The sequence below is a fragment of the Eriocheir sinensis genome, unplaced genomic scaffold (assembly GCF_024679095.1).
Source record: "Eriocheir sinensis breed Jianghai 21 unplaced genomic scaffold, ASM2467909v1 Scaffold218, whole genome shotgun sequence".
Taxonomy (NCBI): Eukaryota; Metazoa; Arthropoda; class Malacostraca; order Decapoda; family Varunidae; genus Eriocheir; species Eriocheir sinensis.
Genome location: NW_026111519.1, coordinates 464,225 through 472,500, shown reverse-complemented (window position 1 = coordinate 472,500; position 8,276 = coordinate 464,225).

The following is an 8,276-nucleotide window of genomic DNA, read 5'->3' as shown; positions in this document are numbered from 1 at the left end:
AAGAGAGAGAGAGAGAGAGAAAGAGAGAAGAAGAAAAAAATTGTATATGTAATTTTTTTCTCTTATTTTCTTGGTATTCTCCTCTCTCTCTCTCTCTCTCTCTCTCTCTCTCTCTCCTCTCTCTCTCTCTCTCTCTCTCTCTCTCTCTCTCCTGAGGTGAGTCTCGGTCAAATCGTATACGTAATTTTTTTTTCTTTTTTCTTATTTTCTTTGTATTCTCCTTCCTTTCTCAACCTTTCTTCATTTCTTTCCTCACCTTCTTCCTCCCTCTCTTCCTCTCTCCCTCCTTTCCTCCTCCTCCTCCTCCTCCTCCTCCTCTCAAGTCCACTAATACTGAAGCACACGTAATCTATCAAACACATTCTATCAGGCATTTTAAATCACTATATTGTTATGAGTGAGTTTATCCTTGGAAAGTCTATCAATAAGTTCTAAGTCCTTTCCTTCCTTATATAGTGTGAGTCTGTGTGTGTTAATATGTCTACTAAATCTCTATGTTAGTGTGAGTTTTTTCCCTGCAAAGTCTATCAATAAGTTCTAAGTCCTTTCCTTCCTTATATAGTGTGAGTGTGTGTATTAATAAGTATACTAAATCTCTATGTAAGTCTGAATGAGTGTTTTCTACCAGTCTGTCAATAAGTTCTTTGCTTGTGTCGTAAGTAATAATTCTAACGTGTGTAATTCTTGCAGGTCACGCTTGCCAAGATGCTCTGCGATAACTGTGATAATGTGGAGAGTGAGCAGCGGTCCGTCTTTGACCTTCCTGACCCCTTCCTGTAAGTGAGACTGTTTGGGGGTTAGGTCAGTATTGTTAAAGGTCACAGGCTCACATTACAACTGTTTCCCAAGGCCACAGAGAAGATTATCCGGATTTTCTTGGGTGTTTTTCCGTTCAATGTCCAGAAGTCAGGTAAAACTTATATATATATTTGACTAGGCTTTCGTATGAGTTGTAGGCATTTTCAGGGTATTTTATGACCCCAGTGGTAGTTTGAACCTTCCTCTGTACCATGAATCTGAGAAACATATCTGACAAGACTTTCATAGGAGTTTGGGGCATTTCCGGGTGTAGTTTTATGACCCTGGTGGTAGTTTGAACCTTCATCTGTACTGTGAACCTAAGAAATATATTTGACAAGACTTTCATAGGAGTTTGGGGCATTTCCGGGGATAGTTTATGACCCTGGTGGTAGTTTAAACCTTCATCTGTACTGTGAACCTAAGAAATATATTTGACAAGACTTTCCTAGGAGTTCAGGGCATTTCCAGGGGTAGTTTCATGACCCTGGTGGTAGTATGAACCTCCATCTGTACTGTGAACCTAAGAAAACATATATTTGACAAGGCTTTCATAGGAGATTTGGGCACTTCCAGGGGTAGTTTTATGACCCCAGTGGTAGTTTGACCCTTTCTCTGTACCAAGAACCTAAGAACACGCATATTGGACTAGGCTTTCATACGAGTTCAGGGCATTTCCAGGGGGAGTTTTATGACCCCAGTGGTAGTTTGACCCTTTCTCTGTACCAGGAACCCCAAAACACAGACATGAGAACCCAGTTAACCTCATTTTTGACCTCTGGAACTTGTCAACATGGGAGGCGGAAACTTCTCATCCCACCAACCAGACACTGTGATGATCCCATTGATGTTTCAGGAACCCTCGTGTGTCCCACCTTGACCTGCCGGGGATCAACCCGGAGCTGTGGAAGGAGCGCGTGTCATGTGGGGTCGGCAAGACTGATATTGACATCGGGGCAGCCGAGCGCATATCACCCTGTGTCATGTGCACCTGTACCAAGGAAGGGGTGAGTGATGTGTGTATTTTCCTTGCTAGAGGGGGGTGAGGAAGGGTGACAAGAGTGAAGGGGTGAGAGGTATGTGTTTGTCCTTGCTATAGGGGGGTGAGGAAGGGTGACAAGAGTGAAGGGGTGAGTGATGTGTAGGGGGTGAGGAAGGGTGACAAGAGTGAAGGGGTGAGTGATGTGTGGGGGGTGAGGAAGGGGTGACAAGAGTGAAGGGGTGAGAGATATGTGTTTGTCCTTGCTATAGTTAGCCTGTTCTCACGCCAAGCATCTGCTAGTGAAGTCTTTCTCCTCGGGTGCACCTTCTGAAAGCCCCGGTCCATGTTCAGATGTTTCCGTACAGTGCCACTATTCATATCAAAAGTTACCCTGTTCTCACGCCAAGCATCTTTCTTTCTCTTTAAACATGAAATTATTGTACCGTGTGGGGACCCAGCAGCCTCCTGGTACTGAAGGGAAGTGTGTAGTGTTCTGTATAGGTTACGTATATGCAGTTACGGGTATGTGGTACCTAACATTGGGACCTGTTTGGGTGACCTACGAGTGCGGATCTTTGCTCTCTATCTCCAGAGTCTGTGTAGTCAACTGTAAGTCAGATTATACTGCTTACTGTACCAGGAATTACCTTCTGAATAAAGCCTCTATTCTTGAACTTAATGATGCCACAGTTTGCTTGTTTGAAAAGCTGTTATGACTGTTTCCCAAGGCCACAGAAGGCTAACCGGGTTTTCATGGGTGGTTTAACCGTTCATTGTGCAGAGGGAGTGCAAAACTATCACCAGATCAAAGCAACTAGATATATCACCTTACGGCTCAATAACATCTTGAAAACGAAAAAAAGCTGTAACTTGCTTTAAAAGTAGCCTGAAAATGTACCTAAGTCAATTATATCTAAAAAAGTGTCCGGAGATTAGCTAAATGGGTTTGGGGCAAGATAAAGTCATAGGTGTGGCCCTTAAGTTTATTTATAAGACTTCATAGTACAGATACAGTTCACATCTTCCGTGACTGGCTTACAGCAGAGTCCACAGAGAAAAGTACAAGTCATCAGAGTTGACTAACACGACTTCTTTCCCTCGGCAGAATTGAATGGCTGAACGGACATCTCTGGCGTCTTGGTCTGCCTGCTGCACACTGCACACTCTGGAAGAAAGAACACCAAGATGTCAAGTTCCTGCAGAATCAGCCTCTTAGTGAAGAAAATGTGCCTTATTTATTTAATAAATAATTGACAAAAAAAATAATTTTGTATTTATTTTAGAAAAACTATATGGCTCACTTTTTGCAATACTATGCAATAAGTATATCACGCAATAAGTTAGCCATAAATATATATATATATATATATATATATATATATATATATATATATATATATATATATATATATATATATATATATATATATATATATATTTTGCAATGCTATGCAATAAGTATATCATGCAATAAGTTAGCCATAAATATGCCATATATATATATATATATATATATATATATATATATATATATATATATATATATATATATATATATATATATATATATATATATATATTGGGGCTATTTTTTGCTAACTTATTGAATGATAAAGTAATTGAATAGTATATCAAAATATATACAATTCATTACAAACAGAGTGAGTGGAACATGTGATATATTCACAGCGTGGTCTTAAACATAGCTATAGACAGTAGCAGGCACCAGTATGACGTTCCTGGGAGTGTATATGAACCCAATTCCTTACACAGTGAGTGAGTGAGTGAGCCATGACCAGGAACATGATATATATTCACAGGGTGGTCATAAACATAGCTATAGACAGTAGCAGGCACCAGTATGACCTTCCTGGGAGTGTATATGAAGCCAATTCCTTACAGAGTGAGTGAGTGAGTGAGCCATGACCAGGAACATGATATATATTCACAGCGTGGTCTTAAACATAGCTATAGACAGTAGCAGGCAAAAACAAACATCCCAATGTAAGTCCCCCTGCAGGTGGTCGTGGCCTGCTTGGGGTTTGATTCTCTTGCACCATCTGTACAAGCATCAGTAATAGCCTTGAAGGTGGGTATTCCAGTGCTTGGCTGGGTTTAGTGTTGCTGTGCTGAGAAGACTGAAAGTGAAGGCTGCAAGGCATAAAAACCAGCTCAATTAGTGTGTAGGTGGTGGAGCCAGTGACCCAGGAAGAGATGCACAACCTGCCCCTCATTCACAGCCTGTAGCATACATAACCTTCCCTGGGTACACCTATAGCCTGGATGGCACACCCAGCCAAAATGTACTGTTAGGTAAGTTGGCCCCAGTGTTGCCTTATTCTGTCCCTGAGTGGTCTGCCCTCCCTGTATAAAGCCTGGCAGGTCACTCAAATGGGTACAGGTGTTAGGGCACGCCTGCTAAACCCGAGTCAAGGACTTTCTGGTTTTACAACTAAAATAATTTTCTCATGTCCCAGCATACAGTACTAATTGGGTGTTGCAATTATTACAGGCTTGAAGAAAAAGGCAAATAAGAGGAAGAGGAGAAGAGGAGGAGGAGGAGGTAAGTGGTAGTTTTTCCCCACTCTTAGGAAAGGTCTCTCTCTCTCTCTCTCTCTCTCTCTCTCTCTCTCTCTCTCTCTCTCTCTCTGCTCAAGTTAGTGGCAATGTAGACCCCACAAGACCAGCACAAAGTCATCATTATCCTTGACGGTGAAGGCCTCAGTCATCGTCAAATAGCACAGCCGACTGGTGTTTCCATCTCTAACGTATGAATGGGTCTGCAGACATGTGGCCACAGGCTCCACTAGTGACAGGCCTCAAAGCCTCGCAGCAGATTTTTAACAGTGTAATCACGGCAGGGGTGCATACACTCATTATTAAATAAATACCTATCATCGTCATATATCGTATAGCTATCCACGCTGGTGCAGTATGTCCTTTACGTATTAATTTTGCCAGATATTATAATTCTGTATACTTTTACTGGCAATGAATAGGGATGAGGTCAACCCCAGCATTTAAACTGCCTGAGAATGGTCCATGTTATCAAAGGTTTCTGCACCCAAGCACACACATACTTAACATGGCTTTGGTAGTTGTGGGCCTTTCCATGGCTAGTGTTTTGACCCTGGTGGGAGTCTGACAAGGCTCCTGTACCCATAACTCTAAAAAAAATACTCCTGAGAACACATTTTTCTTTTTTTGATATTTAGAAATAACTGGTGAGAGAGTCGGCAGCGTCTCAGAATAGCGATCAATGTCCTGAGTGGAATGGCTTACAGAATAACTGCATCCACAGCACAGTCCCCCCATGGTAATTGTCAATAATCTCTGTAGTGCATTGACGACCTTATGTCAGTGACTCTGTGGTAAGGTACAGTCTGTTTCAGTAGGATATTACAGGTGGTCAAGCCTCCTCTCTTTCTCTTGACCAGCTCTGTGGCAGCCAATCACCGCACATAACCCCTCACTCTGCTTCCACCTTGACCGACAGCGTTGTGACTGTGCAGTGTTCTCAGTTTTCTAACACTATCTGGAATACTGCAAGACCTACCTGTGTATGCTAAGTATCACTGCTAGCCTTGACCTATAACATGCATTCTGTAACACAAGACAAATGACTATTTTTTCTTGTAGATGTCACGTGGCGAATGAAGGTATTTTCTTTGTACGCTAAAAACAAGTTTGTATTTCTTTCTATCTACAGTCAAGTTAACAGTGTGCACATATATATGGCTGTCTTCTTGGTCTCATCATAATCCTTGACGTTTTAGGCATATGCGGCCAAACACACACATCTGGCAAGGCTTTTGAAGTGTTGTGGCCCACTACCGGGCTCTCAAGGAGATTTAAGACTGATTTGTACCTGCGACAACTGACTTAATGTTCTGGTACTTCAAGAGTATTTGAAGGAGCTCGTAGTTGGGGTGATGAAACGTTGTCGCTTTTTTATATTTAATTTAACCTATCTTAACACTATGAATAACAAGAATAATATAAAATACAAAATACACTTCAGTCAGACCCAGCGGGTCGTCAGGCCTCGCACACTGCCTGTTAAGGGACAAGTATCGTCCTACTTCAATACTAGTTGCAATTCTAACTATTTCTTATTACACATACACTGGATATATAGAGTAGAGGAGGCAGTTTGCGCTACCCTAAGCAGAAAAAAAATTGCTACAAAATCACCAGACTTGAATACAAAAACGAAATTTTAACAAGGAGTGTAAAATTTTGTCTGCTCATGATGGCGGGTAACGCGCTACCCTCAATCGCTGCAGTTTCCCCGATTGTGCACTGTAAGTAAGGGAAAGTTAGGTAGGGTCTGTGCGCCACCCAGCCGGGTCTACGCGCTAGGTTGAGGAGGGGGTTGCGCCAGGGGGGGGTCAGTGCGCTATGGCATGTCGGGTCATCGCGCTAGGTGCCTTAAGTTCTTTGTTTTAATCTACAAGCTATCAAAATCACTCTCAATAGGTAGTTAATAAATCCTCTTGCCTCTCAAGGAGTAAAAGCTTTGGAAAAATAAATGAAAGATTGCAAACTAACTTTTTTTTATTTTTTAAAATAGTGTATTGACAAACATAAAAACTGTGCTTTAGTTATGAATATCATAAACAAATAAATGTCCCACAGAGTTCAAAACAAAAATCTTAACAATACTCCGGGAAAAGTTTCATTTACCAGTATCAAAATAACAAATAAATGTCTCACAGAGTTAAAAACGAAAATCTTAAGAATATTCCGTGAAATGTTTCATTTAAGTGTCAAAATAACAAATAAATGCCTTTCAGAAATCGAAACGAAAATCTTAAGAATACTCCGTGAAAAAAATCATTCAACAGTATCAAAATAGCCTAATTACATTTATTACAAAAAAACTCAGTATCCATTGTATCAATGTCCTCCTGAGACTTTTCACTCAAATTCATCTCACTCAGACATTCTGCATGCCACCAGCTGTCACACAATACACATTTTATCCTTAACTTTCCTTTTGTTTCACATTGACATTTTCCACAGAGCTCGTTCATATCATCAATTACATCATCCGAGTCATCGTCCAAGACTGGCTCATCCGCACTCTCTGAAGTTTCTGTTTCCTTGTCTTTCTGCTTTTGGGAAACATACTGAAGTGTCCTGAATCGTTTTTCTTTCCTTTTTCTCTTTTCTTTTTCTTTCCTGTTGTTTTCCTTCTGCCTTTTCTTTTCCTCCATTCTCTTTCTCTTTGCTTCAGCTTCTTGTTCTATAATTTTTTTTCTCTCTTCTCTCTTTCTTTTTCTTTCCATTTTCTCCCTCTCCTCCTCTCGTTTCTTTCTCTGTTTCTCTTCAATCATTTGCCGGTACTCAACACCGCTTATTGAGCATGGCAATACTGCGATGGTCTTTTTTAATCCTTTTTTCTTCGGGAATGAGGGCAGCATGAGGTAATCATCAATCGATTTGGAATTTTTCTTTGTAGAAGGCAGAGGTTGTGGAGCAGGCTGGGATGTGTAAGGCAGGGGTTGTGGAGCAGGCTGGGATGTGGAAGGCAAGGGTTGTGAGGCAGGCTGGGATGTGTAAGGCAGGGGTTGTGAGGCAGGCTGGGATGTGGAAGGCAGGGGTTGTGAGGCAGCCTGGGATGTGTAAAGCAGGGGTTGTGAGGCAGGCTGGGATGTGGAAGGCAGGGTTTGTGAGGCAGCCTGGTATGTGGAAGGCAGGGGTTGTGAGGCAGGCTGGGATGTGGAAGGCAGGGACTGTGAGGCAGGCTGTAAGGTTTTCTCCAACAACACCTTCCAGTCTTCATAGGGTGGGTCATCCATGTCGTATCGCCTCCTACCGCTTCACGAATTTTAGAGTTGTTCCTTCCCCTAATGACAGGCTCAGCTTCATCAGCTCAAAAATGTTGGAGAATGCTGAGAGAGTGGGAGTTCTTTGTTCTGGCCCAGGGAACTTGGATTTGGCTGCTGGTGAAGCAGAAGGAACAGAGGTTGAGATTGTTGGGGTACATGCGGGAAGAGCAGTGATGCCAAAAGATGCTGAGGTAGGGAGAGTGACTGGAGCAGCGCTGGAGAAACTGCAGCTTGGCTTCAGCTTGTCTGAGTTGAGTACAACCTCAGGGTTAAAAGGATAGATCCCAGACTTAACAAATCCCTTGTAAGCAAGCTCTGGTCGTGCTGTAGTGTCCCAAGCTTTCTTTAGTGTGCGGGCAAACGTGCACATGGTGACACTCTCTCCAGTTTGGTACTGAAACTTTCTGACGGCTTCACTCCATGCTAGTTTGATTGCCCCAAAGAAAGCTTGATCCAGTGGCTGGATAAGGTGACTGGCATGCGCCTTCAGGCAGTAAAGGATGACACCATTCTCGTTACACAGCGTGCTGATTGCCAGGGAATGATGGCTGGAATGGCCGTCCACAAACAGCACCACTGGTCGCTTTTCTCCTAATTTGGGAATGAAGATGTCCCTCAGGAAGCTAAGAAAGACCACCTCAGTGATCCAACCATTTGGAGTT